Source organism: Phyllobates terribilis, unplaced genomic scaffold (genome assembly GCF_046119375.1).
Source record: "Phyllobates terribilis strain yellow unplaced genomic scaffold, ASM4611937v1 Scaffold_213__1_contigs__length_3403324, whole genome shotgun sequence".
Classification (NCBI taxonomy): Eukaryota; Metazoa; Chordata; class Amphibia; order Anura; family Dendrobatidae; genus Phyllobates; species Phyllobates terribilis.
The window spans coordinates 1286107-1312919 of NW_027362973.1; the positions used below are offsets into that span (position 1 = coordinate 1286107).

A 26813-nucleotide genomic window follows, 5' to 3' on the forward strand; every position below is an offset into this window, starting at 1 on the left:
TGCTGTTCCCACCCGCCTCAACACCGTTGGAAGGGAGGAGAACCAATTAAGGCGGGGGGTGGGGTGGAACGAGCAGCTGTCTACCCTTAGCAGGAGGGCTCCTGATTACATACCTCTCCTGCTGCTGCTGCTGCTGGCTGTCCAGCAGCAGACTGAAGGTGGCTGCTGCTGTGCACAGGTATATAAAGGCTCAGAGCCTATTATGACACGCGCAGCCAGCGTTCCATTGCCACATTCCATCTACTGCAGGCAGGATACCTGGCTGGCTGAATGTCGCTGAGAAGCTCACAGAGACCGCCATAAGCAACAGTTTAACAGAATGCCACAGACTAATCAACCAAACTTTTTGGGTTGGGTTCTCTTTTATAGTCTGCAGGCATTAAATGAAAGAAGTCAGTGTTCCAGCAGAAGGAGACAACGTTTCAGAAAAGGCATTGTAGCAAACCAAAAAAGAAATTTTAAGCGCAGCAGAGTAACCAGCGCACATACCTGTTAGCTCAGGTGAGTTTAAAAGGCTGCTGTTGATAACAAGGGCATTTGCTAAATAGATGGTGTGTGTGCAACAATATACTGAAAGGTCAATTATATTGTGCAGCTTATCTCACCACCTGTAGTTATTTAGGTGAAAGCTCCAAAATGCTTGCCTAATATGTCTGTTTATCCAAAAGGAAGTAAAAAGGGAGAGCTAGAAAGATAGCATTGCATCACATTACATGGCAATGCAATGCACAGTTGCTGAAGTTGAACCAAAATGAGCTTGTAATCTGGCTTCTGCAACTTTGAACATGAAAAATCCAATGAGGAGAAGAAAAGCAAAGCCAAAGAGTCCATCCCAAAATCTGACAAACAAGCAAAATGAACAAAAAACATTGAATTCAATTCTTTCTGATTTTAGAAACTGCATTAAAGAAGGGGTGCACCGGTCCTGGAGATACTGCAATACCAGGTCAATGCGTGGAGTGGACAGAGCAAGCTCTTTTTCCATCTCCCTGTTCTAAAAATCCATTTAATATATGGTCCCCAGATAGGGGACGTATCAGATATTAAACTGATAAGAACAGATACTACACTTGATCTTAGCCAAAAGGCCGAGAAGCGATAACCAGAATTGGTTTCAAACTACGGAGCCACCCAAGGATCCTGAAAAGTCCATTTGTGGAGATGAGCTCCTGGACTCCCGTTAAGAAGACATGTTGTCAACCTCTAGATCCCTTACATGCCTGCACTTTTCGGCTTGCTGCTGCTGCAATCCACGCGTTTTAGATCTGCATAACTCCACCTCTTTAAACACAGCACCTTCACCCCCTGCTGTTCCCACCCGCCTCAACACCGTTGGAAGGGAGGAGAACCAATTAAGGCGGGGGGTGGGGTGGAACGAGCAGCTGTCTACCCTTAGCAGGAGGGCTCCTGATTACATACCTCTCCTGCTGCTGCTGCTGCTGGCTGTCCAGCAGCAGACTGAAGGTGGCTGCTGCTGTGCACAGGTATATAAAGGCTCAGAGCCTATTATGACACGCGCAGCCAGCGTTCCATTGCCAAATTCCATCTACTGCAGGCAGGATACCTGGCTGGCTGAATGTCGCTGAGAAGCTCACAGAGACCGCCATAAGCAACAGTTTAACAGAATGCCACAGACTAATCAACCAAACTTTTTGGGTTGGGTTCTCTTTTATAGTCTGCAGGCATTAAATGAAAGAAGTCAGTGTTCCAGCAGAAGGAGACAACGTTTCAGAAAAGGCATTGTAGCAAACCAAAAAAGAAATTTTAAGCGCAGCAGAGTAACCAGCGCACATACCTGTTAGCTCAGGTGAGTTTAAAAGGCTGCTGTTGATAACAAGGGCATTTGCTAAATAGATGGTGTGTGTGCAACAATATACTGAAAGGTCAATTATATTGTGCAGCTTATCTCACCACCTGTAGTTATTTAGGTGAAAGCTCCAAAATGCTTGCCTAATATGTCTGTTTATCCAAAAGGAAGTAAAAAGGGAGAGCTAGAAAGATAGCATTGCATCACATTACATGGCAATGCAATGCACAGTTGCTGAAGTTGAACCAAAATGAGCTTGTAATCTGGCTTCTGCAACTTTGAACATGAAAAATCCAATGAGGAGAAGAAAAGCAAAGCCAAAGAGTCCATCCCAAAATCCGACAAACAAGCAAAATGAACAAAAAACATTGAATTCAATTCTTTCTGATTTTAGAAACTGCATTAAAGAAGGGGTGCACCGGTCCTGGAGATACTGCAATACCAGGTCAATGCGTGGAGTGGACAGAGCAAGCTCTTTTTCCATCTCCCTGTTCTAAAAATCCATTTAATATATGGTCCCCAGATAGGGGACGTATCAGATATTAAACTGATAAGAACAGATACTACACTTGATCTTAGCCAAAAGGCCGAGAAGCGATAACCAGAATTGGTTTCAAACTACGGAGCCACCCAAGGATCCTGAAAAGTCCATTTGTGGAGATGAGCTCCTGGACTCCCGTTAAGAAGACATGTTGTCAACCTCTAGATCCCTTACATGCCTGCACTTTTCGGCTTGCTGCTGCTGCAATCCACGCGTTTTAGATCTGCATAACTCCACCTCTTTAAACACAGCACCTTCACCCCCTGCTGTTCCCACCCGCCTCAACACCGTTGGAAGGGAGGAGAACCAATTAAGGCGGGGGGTGGGGTGGAACGAGCAGCTGTCTACCCTTAGCAGGAGGGCTCCTGATTACATACCTCTCCTGCTGCTGCTGCTGCTGGCTGTCCAGCAGCAGACTGAAGGTGGCTGCTGCTGTGCACAGGTATATAAAGGCTCAGAGCCTATTATGACACGCGCAGCCAGCGTTCCATTGCCACATTCCATCTACTGCAGGCAGGATACCTGGCTGGCTGAATGTCGCTGAGAAGCTCACAGAGACCGCCATAAGCAACAGTTTAACAGAATGCCACAGACTAATCAACCAAACTTTTTGGGTTGGGTTCTCTTTTATAGTCTGCAGGCATTAAATGAAAGAAGTCAGTGTTCCAGCAGAAGGAGACAACGTTTCAGAAAAGGCATTGTAGCAAACCAAAAAAGAAATTTTAAGCGCAGCAGAGTAACCAGCGCACATACCTGTTAGCTCAGGTGAGTTTAAAAGGCTGCTGTTGATAACAAGGGCATTTGCTAAATAGATGGTGTGTGTGCAACAATATACTGAAAGGTCAATTATATTGTGCAGCTTATCTCACCACCTGTAGTTATTTAGGTGAAAGCTCCAAAATGCTTGCCTAATATGTCTGTTTATCCAAAAGGAAGTAAAAAGGGAGAGCTAGAAAGATAGCATTGCATCACATTACATGGCAATGCAATGCACAGTTGCTGAAGTTGAACCAAAATGAGCTTGTAATCTGGCTTCTGCAACTTTGAACATGAAAAATCCAATGAGGAGAAGAAAAGCAAAGCCAAAGAGTCCATCCCAAAATCCGACAAACAAGCAAAATGAACAAAAAACATTGAATTCAATTCTTTCTGATTTTAGAAACTGCATTAAAGAAGGGGTGCACCGGTCCTGGAGATACTGCAATACCAGGTCAATGCGTGGAGTGGACAGAGCAAGCTCTTTTTCCATCTCCCTGTTCTAAAAATCCATTTAATATATGGTCCCCAGATAGGGGACGTATCAGATATTAAACTGATAAGAACAGATACTACACTTGATCTTAGCCAAAAGGCCGAGAAGCGATAACCAGAATTGGTTTCAAACTACGGAGCCACCCAAGGATCCTGAAAAGTCCATTTGTGGAGATGAGCTCCTGGACTCCCGTTAAGAAGACATGTTGTCAACCTCTAGATCCCTTACATGCCTGCACTTTTCGGCTTGCTGCTGCTGCAATCCACGCGTTTTAGATCTGCATAACTCCACCTCTTTAAACACAGCACCTTCACCCCCTGCTGTTCCCACCCGCCTCAACACCGTTGGAAGGGAGGAGAACCAATTAAGGCGGGGGGTGGGGTGGAACGAGCAGCTGTCTACCCTTAGCAGGAGGGCTCCTGATTACATACCTCTCCTGCTGCTGCTGCTGCTGGCTGTCCAGCAGCAGACTGAAGGTGGCTGCTGCTGTGCACAGGTATATAAAGGCTCAGAGCCTATTATGACACGCGCAGCCAGCGTTCCATTGCCACATTCCATCTACTGCAGGCAGGATACCTGGCTGGCTGAATGTCGCTGAGAAGCTCACAGAGACCGCCATAAGCAACAGTTTAACAGAATGCCACAGACTAATCAACCAAACTTTTTGGGTTGGGTTCTCTTTTATAGTCTGCAGGCATTAAATGAAAGAAGTCAGTGTTCCAGCAGAAGGAGACAACGTTTCAGAAAAGGCATTGTAGCAAACCAAAAAAGAAATTTTAAGCGCAGCAGAGTAACCAGCGCACATACCTGTTAGCTCAGGTGAGTTTAAAAGGCTGCTGTTGATAACAAGGGCATTTGCTAAATAGATGGTGTGTGTGCAACAATATACTGAAAGGTCAATTATATTGTGCAGCTTATCTCACCACCTGTAGTTATTTAGGTGAAAGCTCCAAAATGCTTGCCTAATATGTCTGTTTATCCAAAAGGAAGTAAAAAGGGAGAGCTAGAAAGATAGCATTGCATCACATTACATGGCAATGCAATGCACAGTTGCTGAAGTTGAACCAAAATGAGCTTGTAATCTGGCTTCTGCAACTTTGAACATGAAAAATCCAATGAGGAGAAGAAAAGCAAAGCCAAAGAGTCCATCCCAAAATCCGACAAACAAGCAAAATGAACAAAAAACATTGAATTCAATTCTTTCTGATTTTAGAAACTGCATTAAAGAAGGGGTGCACCGGTCCTGGAGATACTGCAATACCAGGTCAATGCGTGGAGTGGACAGAGCAAGCTCTTTTTCCATCTCCCTGTTCTAAAAATCCATTTAATATATGGTCCCCAGATAGGGGACGTATCAGATATTAAACTGATAAGAACAGATACTACACTTGATCTTAGCCAAAAGGCCGAGAAGCGATAACCAGAATTGGTTTCAAACTACGGAGCCACCCAAGGATCCTGAAAAGTCCATTTGTGGAGATGAGCTCCTGGACTCCCGTTAAGAAGACATGTTGTCAACCTCTAGATCCCTTACATGCCTGCACTTTTCGGCTTGCTGCTGCTGCAATCCACGCGTTTTAGATCTGCATAACTCCACCTCTTTAAACACAGCACCTTCACCCCCTGCTGTTCCCACCCGCCTCAACACCGTTGGAAGGGAGGAGAACCAATTAAGGCGGGGGGTGGGGTGGAACGAGCAGCTGTCTACCCTTAGCAGGAGGGCTCCTGATTACATACCTCTCCTGCTGCTGCTGCTGCTGGCTGTCCAGCAGCAGACTGAAGGTGGCTGCTGCTGTGCACAGGTATATAAAGGCTCAGAGCCTATTATGACACGCGCAGCCAGCGTTCCATTGCCACATTCCATCTACTGCAGGCAGGATACCTGGCTGGCTGAATGTCGCTGAGAAGCTCACAGAGACCGCCATAAGCAACAGTTTAACAGAATGCCACAGACTAATCAACCAAACTTTTTGGGTTGGGTTCTCTTTTATAGTCTGCAGGCATTAAATGAAAGAAGTCAGTGTTCCAGCAGAAGGAGACAACGTTTCAGAAAAGGCATTGTAGCAAACCAAAAAAGAAATTTTAAGCGCAGCAGAGTAACCAGCGCACATACCTGTTAGCTCAGGTGAGTTTAAAAGGCTGCTGTTGATAACAAGGGCATTTGCTAAATAGATGGTGTGTGTGCAACAATATACTGAAAGGTCAATTATATTGTGCAGCTTATCTCACCACCTGTAGTTATTTAGGTGAAAGCTCCAAAATGCTTGCCTAATATGTCTGTTTATCCAAAAGGAAGTAAAAAGGGAGAGCTAGAAAGATAGCATTGCATCACATTACATGGCAATGCAATGCACAGTTGCTGAAGTTGAACCAAAATGAGCTTGTAATCTGGCTTCTGCAACTTTGAACATGAAAAATCCAATGAGGAGAAGAAAAGCAAAGCCAAAGAGTCCATCCCAAAATCCGACAAACAAGCAAAATGAACAAAAAACATTGAATTCAATTCTTTCTGATTTTAGAAACTGCATTAAAGAAGGGGTGCACCGGTCCTGGAGATACTGCAATACCAGGTCAATGCGTGGAGTGGACAGAGCAAGCTCTTTTTCCATCTCCCTGTTCTAAAAATCCATTTAATATATGGTCCCCAGATAGGGGACGTATCAGATATTAAACTGATAAGAACAGATACTACACTTGATCTTAGCCAAAAGGCCGAGAAGCGATAACCAGAATTGGTTTCAAACTACGGAGCCACCCAAGGATCCTGAAAAGTCCATTTGTGGAGATGAGCTCCTGGACTCCCGTTAAGAAGACATGTTGTCAACCTCTAGATCCCTTACATGCCTGCACTTTTCGGCTTGCTGCTGCTGCAATCCACGCGTTTTAGATCTGCATAACTCCACCTCTTTAAACACAGCACCTTCACCCCCTGCTGTTCCCACCCGCCTCAACACCGTTGGAAGGGAGGAGAACCAATTAAGGCGGGGGGTGGGGTGGAACGAGCAGCTGTCTACCCTTAGCAGGAGGGCTCCTGATTACATACCTCTCCTGCTGCTGCTGCTGCTGGCTGTCCAGCAGCAGACTGAAGGTGGCTGCTGCTGTGCACAGGTATATAAAGGCTCAGAGCCTATTATGACACGCGCAGCCAGCGTTCCATTGCCACATTCCATCTACTGCAGGCAGGATACCTGGCTGGCTGAATGTCGCTGAGAAGCTCACAGAGACCGCCATAAGCAACAGTTTAACAGAATGCCACAGACTAATCAACCAAACTTTTTGGGTTGGGTTCTCTTTTATAGTCTGCAGGCATTAAATGAAAGAAGTCAGTGTTCCAGCAGAAGGAGACAACGTTTCAGAAAAGGCATTGTAGCAAACCAAAAAAGAAATTTTAAGCGCAGCAGAGTAACCAGCGCACATACCTGTTAGCTCAGGTGAGTTTAAAAGGCTGCTGTTGATAACAAGGGCATTTGCTAAATAGATGGTGTGTGTGCAACAATATACTGAAAGGTCAATTATATTGTGCAGCTTATCTCACCACCTGTAGTTATTTAGGTGAAAGCTCCAAAATGCTTGCCTAATATGTCTGTTTATCCAAAAGGAAGTAAAAAGGGAGAGCTAGAAAGATAGCATTGCATCACATTACATGGCAATGCAATGCACAGTTGCTGAAGTTGAACCAAAATGAGCTTGTAATCTGGCTTCTGCAACTTTGAACATGAAAAATCCAATGAGGAGAAGAAAAGCAAAGCCAAAGAGTCCATCCCAAAATCCGACAAACAAGCAAAATGAACAAAAAACATTGAATTCAATTCTTTCTGATTTTAGAAACTGCATTAAAGAAGGGGTGCACCGGTCCTGGAGATACTGCAATACCAGGTCAATGCGTGGAGTGGACAGAGCAAGCTCTTTTTCCATCTCCCTGTTCTAAAAATCCATTTAATATATGGTCCCCAGATAGGGGACGTATCAGATATTAAACTGATAAGAACAGATACTACACTTGATCTTAGCCAAAAGGCCGAGAAGCGATAACCAGAATTGGTTTCAAACTACGGAGCCACCCAAGGATCCTGAAAAGTCCATTTGTGGAGATGAGCTCCTGGACTCCCGTTAAGAAGACATGTTGTCAACCTCTAGATCCCTTACATGCCTGCACTTTTCGGCTTGCTGCTGCTGCAATCCACGCGTTTTAGATCTGCATAACTCCACCTCTTTAAACACAGCACCTTCACCCCCTGCTGTTCCCACCCGCCTCAACACCGTTGGAAGGGAGGAGAACCAATTAAGGCGGGGGGTGGGGTGGAACGAGCAGCTGTCTACCCTTAGCAGGAGGGCTCCTGATTACATACCTCTCCTGCTGCTGCTGCTGCTGGCTGTCCAGCAGCAGACTGAAGGTGGCTGCTGCTGTGCACAGGTATATAAAGGCTCAGAGCCTATTATGACACGCGCAGCCAGCGTTCCATTGCCACATTCCATCTACTGCAGGCAGGATACCTGGCTGGCTGAATGTCGCTGAGAAGCTCACAGAGACCGCCATAAGCAACAGTTTAACAGAATGCCACAGACTAATCAACCAAACTTTTTGGGTTGGGTTCTCTTTTATAGTCTGCAGGCATTAAATGAAAGAAGTCAGTGTTCCAGCAGAAGGAGACAACGTTTCAGAAAAGGCATTGTAGCAAACCAAAAAAGAAATTTTAAGCGCAGCAGAGTAACCAGCGCACATACCTGTTAGCTCAGGTGAGTTTAAAAGGCTGCTGTTGATAACAAGGGCATTTGCTAAATAGATGGTGTGTGTGCAACAATATACTGAAAGGTCAATTATATTGTGCAGCTTATCTCACCACCTGTAGTTATTTAGGTGAAAGCTCCAAAATGCTTGCCTAATATGTCTGTTTATCCAAAAGGAAGTAAAAAGGGAGAGCTAGAAAGATAGCATTGCATCACATTACATGGCAATGCAATGCACAGTTGCTGAAGTTGAACCAAAATGAGCTTGTAATCTGGCTTCTGCAACTTTGAACATGAAAAATCCAATGAGGAGAAGAAAAGCAAAGCCAAAGAGTCCATCCCAAAATCCGACAAACAAGCAAAATGAACAAAAAACATTGAATTCAATTCTTTCTGATTTTAGAAACTGCATTAAAGAAGGGGTGCACCGGTCCTGGAGATACTGCAATACCAGGTCAATGCGTGGAGTGGACAGAGCAAGCTCTTTTTCCATCTCCCTGTTCTAAAAATCCATTTAATATATGGTCCCCAGATAGGGGACGTATCAGATATTAAACTGATAAGAACAGATACTACACTTGATCTTAGCCAAAAGGCCGAGAAGCGATAACCAGAATTGGTTTCAAACTACGGAGCCACCCAAGGATCCTGAAAAGTCCATTTGTGGAGATGAGCTCCTGGACTCCCGTTAAGAAGACATGTTGTCAACCTCTAGATCCCTTACATGCCTGCACTTTTCGGCTTGCTGCTGCTGCAATCCACGCGTTTTAGATCTGCATAACTCCACCTCTTTAAACACAGCACCTTCACCCCCTGCTGTTCCCACCCGCCTCAACACCGTTGGAAGGGAGGAGAACCAATTAAGGCGGGGGGTGGGGTGGAACGAGCAGCTGTCTACCCTTAGCAGGAGGGCTCCTGATTACATACCTCTCCTGCTGCTGCTGCTGCTGCTGGCTGTCCAGCAGCAGACTGAAGGTGGCTGCTGCTGTGCACAGGTATATAAAGGCTCAGAGCCTATTATGACACGCGCAGCCAGCGTTCCATTGCCACATTCCATCTACTGCAGGCAGGATACCTGGCTGGCTGAATGTCGCTGAGAAGCTCACAGAGACCGCCATAAGCAACAGTTTAACAGAATGCCACAGACTAATCAACCAAACTTTTTGGGTTGGGTTATCTTTTATAGTCTGCAGGCATTAAATGAAAGAAGTCAGTGTTCCAGCAGAAGGAGACAACGTTTCAGAAAAGGCATTGTAGCAAACCAAAAAAGAAATTTTAAGCGCAGCAGAGTAACCAGCGCACATACCTGTTAGCTCAGGTGAGTTTAAAAGGCTGCTGTTGATAACAAGGGCATTTGCTAAATAGATGGTGTGTGTGCAACAATATACTGAAAGGTCAATTATATTGTGCAGCTTATCTCACCACCTGTAGTTGACGCGCCCCCTGGGACATATTCCTTTTTGAGGGGAATACCCGGCACCGGATCAGATGGGGGGTTGTAGTCTCCGAGCGGCTGTGACCCGGCCCGTGCCCAGGGCGTCAAGCTCAGTGTTATGTGGCAGTCCTACAGATGTTATTAAGAGTTCTTTTGTGTCGACTACGCCACCCGTTGTGATGCGGTCACTGTGGCCGCCGCTGCAGCAGGGTCCGCTGAGGCTGATGGTGGGTGCGCAGCTTGGTGGGATAACCCCCAATGGAAGGGGTATAGCCTCAGAGGGGACAGGCGCAGAGGATGGGGGTTGTGGTGGTGTAGTGCAGACGGCAGTGAAGACAGAGTCGGGTTGTGCAGTTAAGGGTGTTTACTTACTGCAGATGTTGTACTGGTCACTCCAGCTGCTAGTGACCACCCGAGCCGTGCTGCGTCCACCAGGTCCTGGATCCAGCCAACCCCCAAACAAGTCCGGAGCGTGGCCCTGAGCTCTCTTTCTGTCCCGTTCTCTGGCCGTCCCCACCAGTAATCCACCTAGGTCCAGCTCCCTCGGGCCTTCTGTTGGGACACCCTTGGCCCTGGGTTCCCTGACCCTTCATGTGGTGTGCCTTCGGGGTGGATGTGATGGGTGACCGTGGCAGACGCTGCCCACGGTCTCCGGTCTCTGGCTGGGGAATGTTTTTACCCCCACCAGCTTGGGTTCCGGTACCCTGATGCCGACTCTTCACCCGGTGCTTTTAGTTGGGATCTCAGAGTCCTTCTCTTCTGTGCTCTGGGTCTCTCTCTTTTCTCCTCTCTCACTCTGGGTCTTTGTCTTTCTTCTCTCCTCTGCTCCTGACTTGTTCTCTGCAGCTGACTGACTCTCTGCATCTGATCCTCTGCATCTGACCCTGATCTTAGTTGGTGCCCACCTTATATACACCCTCTATGTGTGAGCTCAGGTGACCAGCACCCAATGAGCTCCTATCTTTACCCAGGCTGCTCCCCCTATCTGCCCCTACACTACATGGGATGTACCACTCCCCTCCCACTCCAGCCAGGAACAGACTCGGTCGTACCTGCACATTTCTAAGTGGGAGTACCGTCGGCCTGTTCCCCGGAAATGGGATGTGTGTAGTGCATGCAGCCTACCGAGCTCAGTTCCACTCTCCATCCTTGCCCGGGAGTGGAATATCACACCTCTGGGTTGAGGTGCAATACTCCTGTAGCAGCCGAATCCTCAGGGTGCTACATTCCCCCCTGGTAAACCACAGCACGTCCTCGGGCTGTAAAGACAAAAACACCAAAACATACAAAAAAAATTTTTTTTTTCATATAAACATAATAAAACATATAAAACATTATATATATAAAACTTTTCATATAAACATTCTCGTCGTCTCTTGTTTCAGGTTCCTCCTCCGGACACTGTGCAACGTGTGTCCGGGAAAAGTGCGACAGTCTCTTAGAAAAACTGGTTTTACTATAAAACCGGTAGGGGGCGCTTTAGGACGCGCAACTATATACAGGGGAAGTTGGCCGCTCTCAGTCCTCGGCCAGGTAGAGGGAAGGGGATGGCTGCTCACAGTCCTCAGCCTGTGGGATTAAGGGGTTAACGGGTAAACAGTTCACTCAGCTGGTCCCAACGGGGACTATATATATGTAGCAACAGTTTCAGTTTCTTTATACCCCGATTGGGTAACTATTTACATCACTTCTCTGCCGCACTCAACGGCGTCTTCCTCCTGCTCTTTGCTTGTAGCTGGTTGTAACTTCAGACCCGTCCGGCCATGTGAGCTGGCTGAACAAGTCCTCCCCCAGGTGTGGCACCCTTGGTTTTACGGGCGCGGGCGCGGTGGTGGTGGCGCCCGGGTTGCCCAGGCCTTGCGGCCAGGCCTGGGGCACCTGGAAGGTGAAGGGCACCGTTAATACGGCGGCGCCCTGGGCTACCTGGCCTTGCGACCAGGCCGGAGGCTCCGCAGAGGTAGGGGGCGCTGTTGGTGTTGCGGCGCCCGGGAATTCTAGGCCCTGCGACCAGGCTGGTGGTACTTCCTGCTTGGTCACGCTCGGGGTCGAGGCGTGTGACGTCACAGGGGTCGCGGCGGCGGCTTCCGGTTGGGGCCTAGTCTGCGTCGGTGACATAGCGTTTTCGGGCACAGCAGGGGGACTTTCGGACTCTGCGACGGGGAGCTGGGGCAGGTAAGCGGTGTCACGGCTTGGGGTATAGGCGTCCCCTTTACCTGCCTCCACTCGTTCGGCTCCCTCCTCGGCGCCGTCTCCGGCCTTGGGTCCTCCCGCGCCATCCTCAGAGGCGGTCTCCTTCCTCATCTCGGCTGGCGTGCTCCGGGTCTTGGTTTCAGCTTGCTGGGCCATCTCCCGGCTCCATTCCGCCAATATCTCGCGCTGTACCCGGGCCATCCTCCGTGCGAGGCCCTCCAGGGCAGTCTGTGCACACTCCCGGTCTCGGGGGAGCTGTGCAAGGACCTCCACTAGGCCTAGTGGGGTCGTGGTGTCCAGCAGGCTCCTGACCAACGGGTCGGTGCTGCTCTGCTCTTCTTCCAGCAGGCTCCTGGCCAGCGGGCCGGTGCTGCTCTGCTCTCTGGACATCTCCGGGTGAGCTTCTCTGCTACTCCTCTCCAGGCTTCTTGCCTCCGGGTGCGCTCGCTCCAGACTGCTCCAGGCGGCACCCATCTTCGCTCTCTTCTTTCGTCTCCTCCCACTTCGAGGGCGGTCCCGGGGCAACTCGGTGACTGTCAGCTCCAGGGGTAGTTCTTTCACGCTGACAGACACCTCCAGCATCACAGTCTCTGTTGGTGGGGGCGGTTTCCACTTTTGGCGCCATTTTCTGTCCCGGCCCACGATGGGAGGCGGCCTCTCGCCCTCCTTTGGCACGCCCATAATGGCGTCCGCTGCTCTTCCAAGGCGGGAAATCTTCGGATTTGGCGGGAAGCGTCGCCCAGTGGCGGGAAACTCTGCAGATGGCGGGAACAAGCTGGAAATGGCGGACAATCGGCGGGAAACGACCTGTGATGGGGTCCGATGGCGTGGACCCTCCGGAACCGGCGGGAGACTTCTTTCTGAGGTAAACTTGCACTTTTCTTCAGGCACGCAGTACCCGGGTGTTGCGGGCACGTAATCCTGCCGACTACGCCAAAGTTGACGCGCCCCCTGGGACATATTCCTTTTTGAGGGGAATACCCGGCACCGGATCAGATGGGGGGTTGTAGTCTCCGAGCGGCTGTGACCCGGCCCGTGCCCAGGGCGTCAAGCTCAGTGTTATGTGGCAGTCCTACAGATGTTATTAAGAGTTCTTTTGTGTCGACTACGCCACCCGTTGTGATGCGGTCACTGTGGCCGCCGCTGCAGCAGAGTCCGCTGAGGCTGATGGTGGGTGCGCAGCTTGGTGGGATAACCCCCAACGGGAGGGGTATAGCCTCAGAGGGGACAGGCGCAGAGGATGGGGGTTGTGGTGGTGTAGTGCAGACGGCAGTGAAGACAGAGTCGGGTTGTGCAGTTGAGGGTGTTTACTTACTGCAGATGTTGTACTGGTCACTCCAGCTGCTAGTGACCACCCGAGCCGTGCTGCGTCCACCAGGTCCTGGATCCAGCCAACCCCCAAACAAGTCCGGAGCGTGGCCCTGAGCTCTCTTTCTGTCCCGTTCTCTGGCCGTCCCCACCAGTAATCCACCTAGGTCCAGCTCCCTCGGGCCTTCTGTTGGGACACCCTTGGCCCTGGGTTCCCTGACCCTTCATGTGGTGTGCCTTCGGGGTGGATGTGATGGGTGACCATGGCAGACGCTGCCCACGGTCTCCGGTCTCTGGCTGGGGAATGTTTTTACCCCCACCAGCTTGGGTTCCGGTACCCTGATGCCGACTCTTCACCCGGTGCTTTTAGTTGGGATCTCAGAGTCCTTCTCTTCTGTGCTCTGGGTCTCTCTCTTTTCTCCTCTCTCACTCTGGGTCTTTGTCTTTCTTCTCTCCTCTGCTCCTGACTTGTTCTCTGCAGCTGACTGACTCTCTGCATCTGATCCTCTGCATCTGACCCTGATCTTAGTTGGTGCCCACCTTATATACACCCTCTATGTGTGAGCTCAGGTGACCAGCACCCAATGAGCTCCTATCTTTACCCAGGCTGCTCCCCCTATCTGCCCCTACACTACATGGGATGTACCACCCCCCTCCCACTCCAGCCAGGAACAGACTCGGTCGTACCTGCACATTTCTAAGTGGGAGTACCGTCGGCCTGTTCCCCGGAAATGGGATGTGTGTAGTGCATGCAGCCTACCGAGCTCAGTTCCACTCTCCATCCTTGCCCGGGAGTGGAATATCACACCTCTGGGTTGAGGTGCAATACTCCTGTAGCAGCCGAATCCTCAGGGTGCTACATAGTTATTTAGGTGAAAGCTCCAAAATGCTTGCCTAATATGTCTGTTTATCCAAAAGGAAGTAAAAAGGGAGAGCTAGAAAGATAGCATTGCATCACATTACATGGCAATGCAATGCACAGTTGCTGAAGTTGAACCAAAATGAGCTTGTAATCTGGCTTCTGCAACTTTGAACATGAAAAATCCAATGAGGAGAAGAAAAGCAAAGCCAAAGAGTCCATCCCAAAATCCGACAAACAAGCAAAATGAACAAAAAACATTGAATTCAATTCTTTCTGATTTTAGAAACTGCATTAAAGAAGGGGTGCACCGGTCCTGGAGATACTGCAATACCAGGTCAATGCGTGGAGTGGACAGAGCAAGCTCTTTTTCCATCTCCCTGTTCTAAAAATCCATTTAATATATGGTCCCCAGATAGGGGACGTATCAGATATTAAACTGATAAGAACAGATACTACACTTGATCTTAGCCAAAAGGCCGAGAAGCGATAACCAGAATTGGTTTCAAACTACGGAGCCACCCAAGGATCCTGAAAAGTCCATTTGTGGAGATGAGCTCCTGGACTCCCGTTAAGAAGACATGTTGTCAACCTCTAGATCCCTTACATGCCTGCACTTTTCGGCTTGCTGCTGCTGCAATCCACGCGTTTTAGATCTGCATAACTCCACCTCTTTAAACACAGCACCTTCACCCCCTGCTGTTCCCACCCGCCTCAACACCGTTGGAAGGGAGGAGAACCAATTAAGGCGGGGGGTGGGGTGGAACGAGCAGCTGTCTACCCTTAGCAGGAGGGCTCCTGATTACATACCTCTCCTGCTGCTGCTGCTGCTGGCTGTCCAGCAGCAGACTGAAGGTGGCTGCTGCTGTGCACAGGTATATAAAGGCTCAGAGCCTATTATGACACGCGCAGCCAGCGTTCCATTGCCACATTCCATCTACTGCAGGCAGGATACCTGGCTGGCTGAATGTCGCTGAGAAGCTCACAGAGACCGCCATAAGCAACAGTTTAACAGAATGCCACAGACTAATCAACCAAACTTTTTGGGTTGGGTTCTCTTTTATAGTCTGCAGGCATTAAATGAAAGAAGTCAGTGTTCCAGCAGAAGGAGACAACGTTTCAGAAAAGGCATTGTAGCAAACCAAAAAAGAAATTTTAAGCGCAGCAGAGTAACCAGCGCACATACCTGTTAGCTCAGGTGAGTTTAAAAGGCTGCTGTTGATAACAAGGGCATTTGCTAAATAGATGGTGTGTGTGCAACAATATACTGAAAGGTCAATTATATTGTGCAGCTTATCTCACCACCTGTAGTTATTTAGGTGAAAGCTCCAAAATGCTTGCCTAATATGTCTGTTTATCCAAAAGGAAGTAAAAAGGGAGAGCTAGAAAGATAGCATTGCATCACATTACATGGCAATGCAATGCACAGTTGCTGAAGTTGAACCAAAATGAGCTTGTAATCTGGCTTCTGCAACTTTGAACATGAAAAATCCAATGAGGAGAAGAAAAGCAAAGCCAAAGAGTCCATCCCAAAATCCGACAAACAAGCAAAATGAACAAAAAACATTGAATTCAATTCTTTCTGATTTTAGAAACTGCATTAAAGAAGGGGTGCACCGGTCCTGGAGATACTGCAATACCAGGTCAATGCGTGGAGTGGACAGAGCAAGCTCTTTTTCCATCTCCCTGTTCTAAAAATCCATTTAATATATGGTCCCCAGATAGGGGACGTATCAGATATTAAACTGATAAGAACAGATACTACACTTGATCTTAGCCAAAAGGCCGAGAAGCGATAACCAGAATTGGTTTCAAACTACGGAGCCACCCAAGGATCCTGAAAAGTCCATTTGTGGAGATGAGCTCCTGGACTCCCGTTAAGAAGACATGTTGTCAACCTCTAGATCCCTTACATGCCTGCACTTTTCGGCTTGCTGCTGCTGCAATCCACGCGTTTTAGATCTGCATAACTCCACCTCTTTAAACACAGCACCTTCACCCCCTGCTGTTCCCACCCGCCTCAACACCGTTGGAAGGGAGGAGAACCAATTAAGGCGGGGGGTGGGGTGGAACGAGCAGCTGTCTACCCTTAGCAGGAGGGCTCCTGATTACATACCTCTCCTGCTGCTGCTGCTGCTGGCTGTCCAGCAGCAGACTGAAGGTGGCTGCTGCTGTGCACAGGTATATAAAGGCTCAGAGCCTATTATGACACGCGCAGCCAGCGTTCCATTGCCACATTCCATCTACTGCAGGCAGGATACCTGGCTGGCTGAATGTCGCTGAGAAGCTCACAGAGACCGCCATAAGCAACAGTTTAACAGAATGCCACAGACTAATCAACCAAACTTTTTGGGTTGGGTTCTCTTTTATAGTCTGCAGGCATTAAATGAAAGAAGTCAGTGTTCCAGCAGAAGGAGACAACGTTTCAGAAAAGGCATTGTAGCAAACCAAAAAAGAAATTTTAAGCGCAGCAGAGTAACCAGCGCACATACCTGTTAGCTCAGGTGAGTTTAAAAGGCTGCTGTTGATAACAAGGGCATTTGCTAAATAGATGGTGTGTGTGCAACAATATACTGAAAGGTCAATTATATTGTGCAGCTTATCTCACCACCTGTAGTTATTTAGGTGAAAGCTCCAAAATGCTTGCCTAATATGTCTGTTTATCCAAAAGGAAGTAAAAAGGGAGAGCTAGAAAGATAGCATTGCATCACATTACATGGCAATGCAATGCACAGTTGCTGAAGTTGAACCAAAATGAGCTTGTAATCTGGCTTCTGCAACTTTGAACATGAAAAATCCAATGAGGAGAAGAAAAGCAAAGCCAAAGAGTCCATCCCAAAATCCGACAAACAAGCAAAATGAACAAAAAACATTGAATTCAATTCTTTCTGATTTTAGAAACTGCATTAAAGAAGGGGTGCACCGGTCCTGGAGATACTGCAATACCAGGTCAATGCGTGGAGTGGACAGAGCAAGCTCTTTTTCCATCTCCCTGTTCTAAAAATCCATTTAATATATGGTCCCCAGATAGGGGACGTATCAGATATTAAACTGATAAGAACAGATACTACACTTGATCTTAGCCAAAAGGCCGAGAAGCGATAACCAGAATTGGTTTCAAACTACGGAGCCACCCAAGGATCCTGAAAAGTCCATTTGTGGAGATGAGCTCCTGGACTCCCGTTAAGAAGACATGTTGTCAACCTCTAGATCCCTTACATGCCTGCACTTTTCGGCTTGCTGCTGCTGCAATCCACGCGTTTTAGATCTGCATAACTCCACCTCTTTAAACACAGCACCTTCACCCCCTGCTGTTCCCACCCGCCTCAACACCGGTGGAAGGGAGGAGAACCAATTAAGGCGGGGGGTGGGGTGGAACGAGCAGCTGTCTACCCTTAGCAGGAGGGCTCCTGATTACATACCTCTCCTGCTGCTGCTGCTGCTGGCTGTCCAGCAGCAGACTGAAGGTGGCTGCTGCTGTGCACAGGTATATAAAGGCTCAGAGCCTATTATGACACGCGCAGCCAGCGTTCCATTGCCACATTCCATCTACTGCAGGCAGGATACCTGGCTGGCTGAATGTCGCTGAGAAGCTCACAGAGACCGCCATAAGCAACAGTTTAACAGAATGCCACAGACTAATCAACCAAACTTTTTGGGTTGGGTTCTCTTTTATAGTCTGCAGGCATTAAATGAAAGAAGTCAGTGTTCCAGCAGAAGGAGACAACGTTTCAGAAAAGGCATTGTAGCAAACCAAAAAAGAAATTTTAAGCGCAGCAGAGTAACCAGCGCACATACCTGTTAGCTCAGGTGAGTTTAAAAGGCTGCTGTTGATAACAAGGGCATTTGCTAAATAGATGGTGTGTGTGCAACAATATACTGAAAGGTCAATTATATTGTGCAGCTTATCTCACCACCTGTAGTTATTTAGGTGAAAGCTCCAAAATGTTTGCCTAATATGTCTGTTTATCCAAAAGGAAGTAAAAAGGGAGAGCTAGAAAGATAGCATTGCATCACATTACATGGCAATGCAATGCACAGTTGCTGAAGTTGAACCAAAATGAGCTTGTAATCTGGCTTCTGCAACTTTGAACATGAAAAATCCAATGAGGAGAAGAAAAGCAAAGCCAAAGAGTCCATCCCAAAATCCGACAAACAAGCAAAATGAACAAAAAACATTGAATTCAATTCTTTCTGATTTTAGAAACTGCATTAAAGAAGGGGTGCACCGGTCCTGGAGATACTGCAATACCAGGTCAATGCGTGGAGTGGACAGAGCAAGCTCTTTTTCCATCTCCCTGTTCTAAAAATCCATTTAATATATGGTCCCCAGATAGGGGACGTATCAGATATTAAACTGATAAGAACAGATTTTTTTTTGATTGAATATATCTTTTATTAGCACAAAAAATAAGTTAACAGACAGTGTACAGTGCCGCAGCCCAGTACACACAGAATTCTACATCATATTTACATAGCATGAGGATACGACGCACTAACTAGACACATCACACCCCTATGCTACACAAAACACTCAATCTGAAAGAAAAAGCATGTCAATCAATACAGTACGACGAACCGTGATAAGGGATGGGGATTGGGAAAAAGGGGATGGGGAGGGGAAAATCACAGGCCCGAAGCTTTATTGAAAGACAAGACACATAAGGGGAGAGGGGGAGGAGGGGTTTAGTCCTCGTCCTCGTCCTCCGGACCGTCCATGATGGAATAGTCTCTGAGCAGGCTGTGGATCAGCCTGCGGCAGTCCTGGATGGACATCCTCTCCCTCCTCAAGATGAGCCGGTTCCTGGCGACCCAAACGGCATCCTTGAAGCAGTTCATAAGGCGCCAAGCCTCCTGGATGGCTCCGACGGTATGAACCCCAGGGAAGAGTCCGTAAAGCACAGAATGGTGCGATAGGCTCGCCCTGGGGACAGAGTTCCTCAGGTCGTCCTCAAGTGCAGTCAATAGGCGCTGTGCAAATCCGCAGTCCCAAAAAGTGTGCAAAGATGTTTCCTCCACGAAGGGGCACCTTGGGCAGTACCGGGTCTTGCACAGGTTCCGGGCATGCATGAATGACCGGACGGGCAGTCCGCCCTGAATCGCCATCCACGACAAGTCCTTGTGCCCGTTGGTCAGCCTGTCAGACGACACATTTGTCCACACAGTCTCCAGCGTGTCCTGGTGAAGTCCTGTGATGTTCTCCACGTCATCCTTGGCTCTGATGAGCTTGTGGATAGTTTTGGGCTTCCACAAGTCGGGCTTGAGTCCCTCCAGTTGATGTTCCCCCACAAATCGAACGACGTCTCCGTAGAACCATGGCGTCGTCCAGTTGTAGGGGAAGGAGCTGTCCCACTTGTCCCAGCCGAGTCGCCTCCAAAGAGGAAGCAGGAAGAAGCGAGACATGGACCTGCCCGCGGAGCCATTCTTGACTTGCAAAGTCCGGCGGACACAATCACACACAAAAGAGGATAGCAGGAGGGTGGGGATATCTGGAACGCCCTTCCCACCCTTGCGAGGCTCCTTGTACATGACGGCCCGCCTGACTCTGTCCATCTTGGATCCCCAGACAAAGTGAAACACTGTCCTGGTAATGGCCCTGCACACAGTGACGTGTGGGGGCCAGGCCTGCGCCGTGTACTGCAAGACGGGCAGGACCTCATTACGCAGGACGAGTGCCTTACCCTCACAAGTGAGGTGTCTGAGGCTCCAGAGTCCGATCCGTTGCTTCACCTTGGCCAAGCGTTCTTGCCAGGACTTGAGGGCTGCTCCTTCCTTCCCGAACCAGACTCCCAGCACCTTGAGGAAATCCGGTTGAATGTTGAAGGGGAAGGGGGCGGAGGAGGCCGGCTGCCAATCCCCGAAGAGCATGGCTTCCGACTTCCTGCAGTTGACTTTGGCCCCTGAAGCCCGGCCGAACCTCTCACACGTCTGGACGAGGGCGTCGACTGAACCACGATCAGCGCAGAAGACGGTGACGTCGTCCATGTAGAGCGAGCACTTGACCTCGTGTCGTCCCGGACCCGGTGCGGTGATCCCTCTGATCTCTCCATTCTGCCGGATAGCCTCTGCGAAGAGTTCTATAACACAAACAAAAAGAAGAGGTGATAGAGGGCAGCCTTGTCTGACCCCAGAGAGGACAGGGAAGGGGTCAGTCTTCCAGCCGTTCACCAACACCGAGCTGTGGATATCAAAATACATCAGACGGACATACGAACAAAACATGTTACCCAAACCTAACCGGTGCAGAGCTCGGCCCATGAACTCGTGGGAAACCCGGTCGAAGGCCTTCTCCTGATCCAAGGAGACCAGGGCCGCGTGTGCGCGGCGGACCTTGATGTACTCGACCGTGTCCCGCACGAGAGCGAGGCTGTCTGCGATGCGACGTCCAGGGATGCCGCAGGTCTGGTCCGGGTGGATGATCCGTCCGATGACCGTCTTAAGTCGTGTCGCCATCGTCTTGGCCAGGATCTTGTAGTCCACGTTGAGCAGAGTGATGGGACGCCAATTCCTCAGGTCGCACCTCTCTCCCTTCCGCTTGTACAGGATCGTGACCATTCCTTCCCTCAAAGATGGAGGCATTCTACCCTCCACCACCATCTCCTCGTACAGGTCCAACAGGTCCGGACAGATGAGGTCTCCCAGCGCTACATAGAGCTCCGCTGGAAGACCATCACTGCCCGGGGTCCTGCCGGTCCTAAAGGATTTAGCGGCAGAGAGCAATTCGCCCACCATCAGAGGTTTGTCCAAGGCTGCCGTGCCTGCAGGATCAAGATGGTTAGTGATACCTGACAGGAACTTATCAGCAGCGTCGGGGTCGGTAGTCTTGTGGGAGTAGAGTTCGCTGTAGAAGTCGCTGACGACCCTCATCACGTCCTCCTTCCCACGTCGCATGTTTCCGCTCTCGTCTCGCAGCTCGTTCAGGGGCGTGTGACTGGCATGAAGTTTCCTGAAAAAGAATGAGTTACATTTCTCACCCTTCTCCAGATTCTCCACTTTGGAACGGAAGATGATTCGCTTGGACTCCTCCTCAAAGTGCCTTTTCAGGCTCTTCTTGGTCTCCTCCAGCTCCTCCCTCACGTCCCAGCCGCAGTGAAGAAGGTCCTGCAGCGACCGCAGCTCGCGCTGCAGCCCTCTGAAGTCCCTCCTCTTCTCACACGCCTGTTGTCGACCCTTGGCCTGAAAGAAACAGCGAAACTCAAGTTTAACATATTCCCACCAATCAGAGACTGTTTGGAAGCTACCCTTGTAGGACTGCCACATTGCGTAGGCTGCTCTCAGCTCCTCCACGACTTCATCCTGAGCCAGCAGAGCACAATTCAGCTTCCAGGAGCCAGGGCCGGACGGAAAACCGTCGCCGAGGACACCTTGTAAGTGAATAGCTCTGTGGTCGGAGAAGAAGCAGGAGACCATCGAGTGCCTACTCTGCCTGACTGCCCGAGAGGTGAACACAAAGTCAATCCTGGAGCGGAGTGAGCCATCGGGTCGGCTCCACGAATAGTTCGTGGAGCCTCTCCCCATGGAGCCCACCACGTCCTGAAGAGAGGCCTCGGTTACCATCTCGATGAGCAGCTTGGACGTGATGTCCAACTTGGCAGATGTGCCAGAACTACGACCGTCCTCCTCGATGGGGCAGTTGAAATCCCCGGCCATCACTAAGGTCCTGGTGGTGGCAAGCTGAAGCTGCAGGGTCTGGAAAAGCTCCAAACGCTCATTCTTCAGTGGGGACGCATACACGTTGATGAACCTGACAGGTTCTCCCGCCCAGTTGCCATCTACAACAAGAGCCCTGCCGCAGATGAGCTCCTGGACGGACTCAAGCGTGAATGCGCCCCCCCTGATCAGAATTGCGACCCCCGCAGACTTGCAGTCACCCCCACCGGACCAGTAGGATGGACCGTGGGACCACTCCCTGGCCAGATGTTTGAAGGACCTAGAGGAGGGAAGGGAACATTCCTGCAACATATAAACATCACACAACTGGGAAGTAAGGAAGGCATAAATAGTCTGACGTCTGAACTTGTCCTTGATGCTCCTGACATTAATGGAAAATAAGTTAATATTAGCCATCATGTAGGGAAAAAAGAAAAAGTTAGCGCAGGCAATACACCTTAGTTACCACTCCGGTCGGGTGGTCCCTCGTCGGTGTTGACTGCTGGTGACGGGATCACCAGCAGGCCCTCTTCCTCCATCTGGTCAAGCAGCGCGGCCTCAATCTCGGCGACCACCAGTTCCTCCTCTTCTGGCTCGGCCACCAGGGTCTCAACCATGTGCTCCATCTCTTCTGGCTCAGGGAGGGTATCCTCCTTTTCGCCTACGAAATCCAGAATCTTCTTTTTGGAGGATTCAGTAGCAGGGCTGTCCTCCACCTTCCTCTTTCCCCGGGTTGGAACTGGGGAGACAAGAAGGGGAAAATCCTCCTCGGAATAGATAGCGGCGGGTGGAGGAAAGGTTAATTCCACCGCTACCATGGTCTGGGGAGGGAGAGTGGCTGCCGGGGCAGGGGAAAGGACACCTGCTGAGGAGTAGGGGAAGGAGGAAGAGGAAGTGGAATCCTCAGCAGGGGTGGCCGGGGTGGGGGGGGATTGGACGGGGGTGGCAGGGGGAGGGATCGAGAGAGGGGTGACAGAACTCTTACCCTCCTTTGACTTTTTCTTCTGCTTCGGAGCTGCTGGGACCGTCGCTGGGGCTTTGGCCACCGACTCCTTGACCGCTTTGGCCTTGGTCGTCTCGGCCTTGGCCGCTGGGGCCTTGGTCGTCGCGTCCTTGACCTTCACAGGCCTGGTCGTCGGGGCCTTGTCCTCCGTAGCTGGGGTCGTCGCAACCACCGATGCCCAGGATCTCTCACGCCTGGGGCAATCCTTGTACAGATGAGCCGCCAGCCCACACAGGTTGCAGGACGTCTTCTTCGGGCAGTCCTTCGAGCTGTGTCCCGTCACTCGACAAATCCTGCAGGCATCCTCCTTGCAGTCCTTCATCTCGTGGCCGTTCTTGCCGCATCTCCTGCAGTTCCGCGGCATGTCCGGGTAATAGATGAGGCCGTAGGAGTTGCCCAGGGAGAATGTCGGGGGCAGGTGCCGAAGTCCGTCTGAGTACGCCAGGTCCCTGTGAAGTCTAACGGTCACCGACCACTTACCTGTCCAGAAGCCGAGTCCATTCAGGATGTGAGAGGGTTCCTTCACAACCAAACAGAAGCGTCTCAGGAAGGTACAGATGTCTTGGCCTGGGGTGTGCGGGTTGCGCATGGAGACCGTGATCCTCCTTTCATCCCTCTGGATAGGGCAGCTACCTGTAAAGGCAGAGAAAGAATTATCCGGTCCTTTTGCGCTTACCATTTCCCAGAACCTCCTGCAGGTGTTCACAGTGGCGAAGGTGACGAAGAAGATCCCCGTCAAGAAGGTCTGGATGCTGAGGGTGTCCGACCTGGAGAAGCCTCGATCCAGCAGCATCTTCTGGCAGAACACGTCCGAGGACATGTCCGGCACCCTCCCATCCACTTCCTTCAGCTTCAGGGCCACCGTCTGCCGCATCCATGGCTCCAGGGCTGGAGCTTCGTGGCGGGGCTTCTGGGGTCCCTTCTGCTGGCCAGTCGTGGAGGCAGAGTCCTTGGGGTCAGAATCGGCTCCTGGCTGGGCCCTCCTGGCTGTCCCCAGCTCCAGGCTCTTCTTTTCGGCCTTCCTCGCAGCGCTTGCCATGGCTTTCCTCCTGCAGTTACTTCTTGGAGCTGGATCTGGAACTCTTCCCGGAATGGGTGGAGCTATGCAGATTCTTCTCCCGTCGTGTTCTGGACAAATTCCCCGAAAGGTCTTTGTCTCGATGATTTTCTTCCTCGAAGATTCCACAGGACAGCCCGATTCTTCTCCGAGTCTTCGTCTTCTTCTGGATTCTTTAGAGCTTCTTCCTCCCACCGATATCCGCCTTCGTTCTCTGATGTCAGCTGGGCTCCGAAGCTCTTCTCCTTCCGAGTTCGATCGCTCTCGTCAAGTGTAGATCGTAGCTCTTGTGTTCTTAAAAGAACAGATACTACACTTGATCTTAGCCAAAAGGCCGAGAAGCGATAACCAGAATTGGTTTCAAACTACGGAGCCACCCAAGGATCCTGAAAAGTCCATTTGTGGAGATGAGCTCCTGGACTCCCGTTAAGAAGACATGTTGTCAACCTCTAGATCCCTTACATGCCTGCACTTTTCGGCTTGCTGCTGCTGCAATCCACGCGTTTTAGATCTGCATAACTCCACCTCTTTAAACACAGCACCTTCACCCCCTGCTGTTCCCACCCGCCTCAACACCGTTGGAAGGGAGGAGAACCAAATAGGCGGGGGGTGGGGTGGAACGAGCAGCTGTCTACCCTTAGCAGGAGGGCTCCTGATTACATACCTCTCCTGCTGCTGCTGCTGCTGGCTGTCCAGCAGCAGACTGAAGGTGGCTGCTGCTGTGCACAGGTATATAAAGGCTCAGAGCCTATTATGACACGCGCAGCCAGCGTTCCATTGCCACATTCCATCTACTGCAGGCAGGATACCTGGCTGGCTGAATGTCGCTGAGAAGCTCACAGAGACCGCTATAAGCAACAGTTTAACAGAATGCCACAGACTAATCAACCAAACTTTTTGGGTTGGGTTCTCTTTTATAGTCTGCAGGCATTAAATGAAAGAAGTCAGTGTTCCAGCAGAAGGAGACAACGTTTCAGAAAAGGCATTGTAGCAAACCAAAAAAGAAATTTTAAGCGCAGCAGAGTAACCAGCGCACATACCTGTTAGCTCAGGTGAGTTTAAAAGGCTGCTGTTGATAACAAGGGCATTTGCTAAATAGATGGTGTGTGTGCAACAATATACTGAAAGGTCAATTATATTGTGCAGCTTATCTCACCACCTGTAGTTATTTAGGTGAAAGCTCCAAAATGCTTGCCTAATATGTCTGTTTATCCAAAAGGAAGTAAAAAGGGAGAGCTAGAAAGATAGCATTGCATCACATTACATGGCAATGCAATGCACAGTTGCTGAAGTTGAACCAAAATGAGCTTGTAATCTGGCTTCTGCAACTTTGAACATGAAAAATCCAATGAGGAGAAGAAAAGCAAAGCCAAAGAGTCCATCCCAAAATCCGACAAACAAGCAAAATGAACAAAAAACATTGAATTCAATTCTTTCTGATTTTAGAAACTGCATTAAAGAAGGGGTGCACCGGTCCTGGAGATACTGCAATACCAGGTCAATGCGTGGAGTGGACAGAGCAAGCTCTTTTTCCATTTCCCTGTTCTAAAAATCCATTTAATATATGGTCCCCAGATAGGGGACGTATCAGATATTAAACTGATAAGAACAGATACTACACTTGATCTTAGCCAAAAGGCCGAGAAGCGATAACCAGAATTGGTTTCAAACTACGGAGCCACCCAAGGATCCTGAAAAGTCCATTTGTGGAGATGAGCTCCTGGACTCCCGTTAAGAAGACATGTTGTCAACCTCTAGATCCCTTACATGCCTGCACTTTTCGGCTTGCTGCTGCTGCAATCCACGCGTTTTAGATCTGCATAACTCCACCTCTTTAAACACAGCACCTTCACCCCCTGCTGTTCCCACCCGCCTCAACACCGTTGGAAGGGAGGAGAACCAATTAAGGCGGGGGGTGGGGTGGAACGAGCAGCTGTCTACCCTTAGCAGGAGGGCTCCTGATTACATACCTCTCCTGCTGCTGCTGCTGCTGGCTGTCCAGCAGCAGACTGAAGGTGGCTGCTGCTGTGCACAGGTATATAAAGGCTCAGAGCCTATTATGACACGCGCAGCCAGCGTTCCATTGCCACATTCCATCTACTGCAGGCAGGATACCTGGCTGGCTGAATGTCGCTGAGAAGCTCACAGAGACCGCCATAAGCAACAGTTTAACAGAATGCCACAGACTAATCAACCAAACTTTTTGGGTTGGGTTCTCTTTTATAGTCTGCAGGCATTAAATGAAAGAAGTCAGTGTTCCAGCAGAAGGAGACAACGTTTCAGAAAAGGCATTGTAGCAAACCAAAAAAGAAATTTTAAGCGCAGCAGAGTAACCAGCGCACATACCTGTTAGCTCAGGTGAGTTTAAAAGGCTGCTGTTGATAACAAGGGCATTTGCTAAATAGATGGTGTGTGTGCAACAATATACTGAAAGGTCAATTATATTGTGCAGCTTATCTCACCACCTGTAGTTATTTAGGTGAAAGCTCCAAAATGCTTGCCTAATATGTCTGTTTATCCAAAAGGAAGTAAAAAGGGAGAGCTAGAAAGATAGCATTGCATCACATTACATGGCAATGCAATGCACAGTTGCTGAAGTTGAACCAAAATGAGCTTGTAATCTGGCTTCTGCAACTTTGAACATGAAAAATCCAATGAGGAGAAGAAAAGCAAAGCCAAAGAGTCCATCCCAAAATCCGACAAACAAGCAAAATGAACAAAAAACATTGAATTCAATTCTTTCTGATTTTAGAAACTGCATTAAAGAAGGGGTGCACCGGTCCTGGAGATACTGCAATACCAGGTCAATGCGTGGAGTGGACAGAGCAAGCTCTTTTTCCATCTCCCTGTTCTAAAAATCCATTTAATATATGGTAACCAGATAGGGGACGTATCAGATATTAAACTGATAAGAACAGATACTACACTTGATCTTAGCCAAAAGGCCGAGAAGCGATAACCAGAATTGGTTTCAAACTACGGA

At 49.4% G+C, this 26813-nt stretch overlaps 13 non-coding genes and 1 pseudogene across 13 annotated transcripts; all 14 read right to left on the minus strand.

Annotated features, from left to right (window-relative positions):
- Nucleotides 1-909: 909 nt before the first annotated feature.
- On the minus strand, nucleotides 910-1100 carry LOC141214143 (U2 spliceosomal RNA). Its single transcript, XR_012283445.1, has one exon. It is a non-coding gene; the product is annotated as a U2 spliceosomal RNA (small nuclear RNA).
- Nucleotides 1101-2215: 1115 nt separating this feature from the next.
- LOC141214155 (U2 spliceosomal RNA) lies at nucleotides 2216-2406 on the minus strand. The gene has a single exon (XR_012283447.1). It is a non-coding gene; the product is annotated as a U2 spliceosomal RNA (small nuclear RNA).
- Nucleotides 2407-3521: 1115 nt separating this feature from the next.
- On the minus strand, nucleotides 3522-3712 carry LOC141214165 (U2 spliceosomal RNA). The gene has a single exon (XR_012283448.1). It is a non-coding gene; the product is annotated as a U2 spliceosomal RNA (small nuclear RNA).
- A 1115-nt stretch (nucleotides 3713-4827) lies between these two features.
- Nucleotides 4828-5018, minus strand: LOC141214166 (U2 spliceosomal RNA). Its single transcript, XR_012283449.1, has one exon. It is a non-coding gene; the product is annotated as a U2 spliceosomal RNA (small nuclear RNA).
- Nucleotides 5019-6133: 1115 nt separating this feature from the next.
- On the minus strand, nucleotides 6134-6324 carry LOC141214167 (U2 spliceosomal RNA). The gene has a single exon (XR_012283450.1). It is a non-coding gene; the product is annotated as a U2 spliceosomal RNA (small nuclear RNA).
- A 1115-nt stretch (nucleotides 6325-7439) lies between these two features.
- Nucleotides 7440-7630, minus strand: LOC141214168 (U2 spliceosomal RNA). Its single transcript, XR_012283451.1, has one exon. It is a non-coding gene; the product is annotated as a U2 spliceosomal RNA (small nuclear RNA).
- Nucleotides 7631-8745: 1115 nt separating this feature from the next.
- Nucleotides 8746-8936, minus strand: LOC141214169 (U2 spliceosomal RNA). Its single transcript, XR_012283452.1, has one exon. It is a non-coding gene; the product is annotated as a U2 spliceosomal RNA (small nuclear RNA).
- A 5484-nt stretch (nucleotides 8937-14420) lies between these two features.
- On the minus strand, nucleotides 14421-14611 carry LOC141214171 (U2 spliceosomal RNA). The gene has a single exon (XR_012283454.1). It is a non-coding gene; the product is annotated as a U2 spliceosomal RNA (small nuclear RNA).
- Nucleotides 14612-15726: 1115 nt separating this feature from the next.
- LOC141214172 (U2 spliceosomal RNA) lies at nucleotides 15727-15917 on the minus strand. The gene has a single exon (XR_012283455.1). It is a non-coding gene; the product is annotated as a U2 spliceosomal RNA (small nuclear RNA).
- A 1115-nt stretch (nucleotides 15918-17032) lies between these two features.
- LOC141214173 (U2 spliceosomal RNA) lies at nucleotides 17033-17223 on the minus strand. Its single transcript, XR_012283456.1, has one exon. It is a non-coding gene; the product is annotated as a U2 spliceosomal RNA (small nuclear RNA).
- A 1115-nt stretch (nucleotides 17224-18338) lies between these two features.
- Nucleotides 18339-18534, minus strand: LOC141214076 (U2 spliceosomal RNA). Its single transcript, XR_012283406.1, has one exon. It is a non-coding gene; the product is annotated as a U2 spliceosomal RNA (small nuclear RNA).
- Nucleotides 18535-24098: 5564 nt separating this feature from the next.
- On the minus strand, nucleotides 24099-24176 carry LOC141214134 (U2 spliceosomal RNA; annotated as a pseudogene).
- A 1114-nt stretch (nucleotides 24177-25290) lies between these two features.
- On the minus strand, nucleotides 25291-25481 carry LOC141214022 (U2 spliceosomal RNA). Its single transcript, XR_012283353.1, has one exon. It is a non-coding gene; the product is annotated as a U2 spliceosomal RNA (small nuclear RNA).
- Nucleotides 25482-26596: 1115 nt separating this feature from the next.
- LOC141214059 (U2 spliceosomal RNA) lies at nucleotides 26597-26787 on the minus strand. The gene has a single exon (XR_012283389.1). It is a non-coding gene; the product is annotated as a U2 spliceosomal RNA (small nuclear RNA).
- Between the last annotated feature and the right edge of the window lie 26 nt (nucleotides 26788-26813).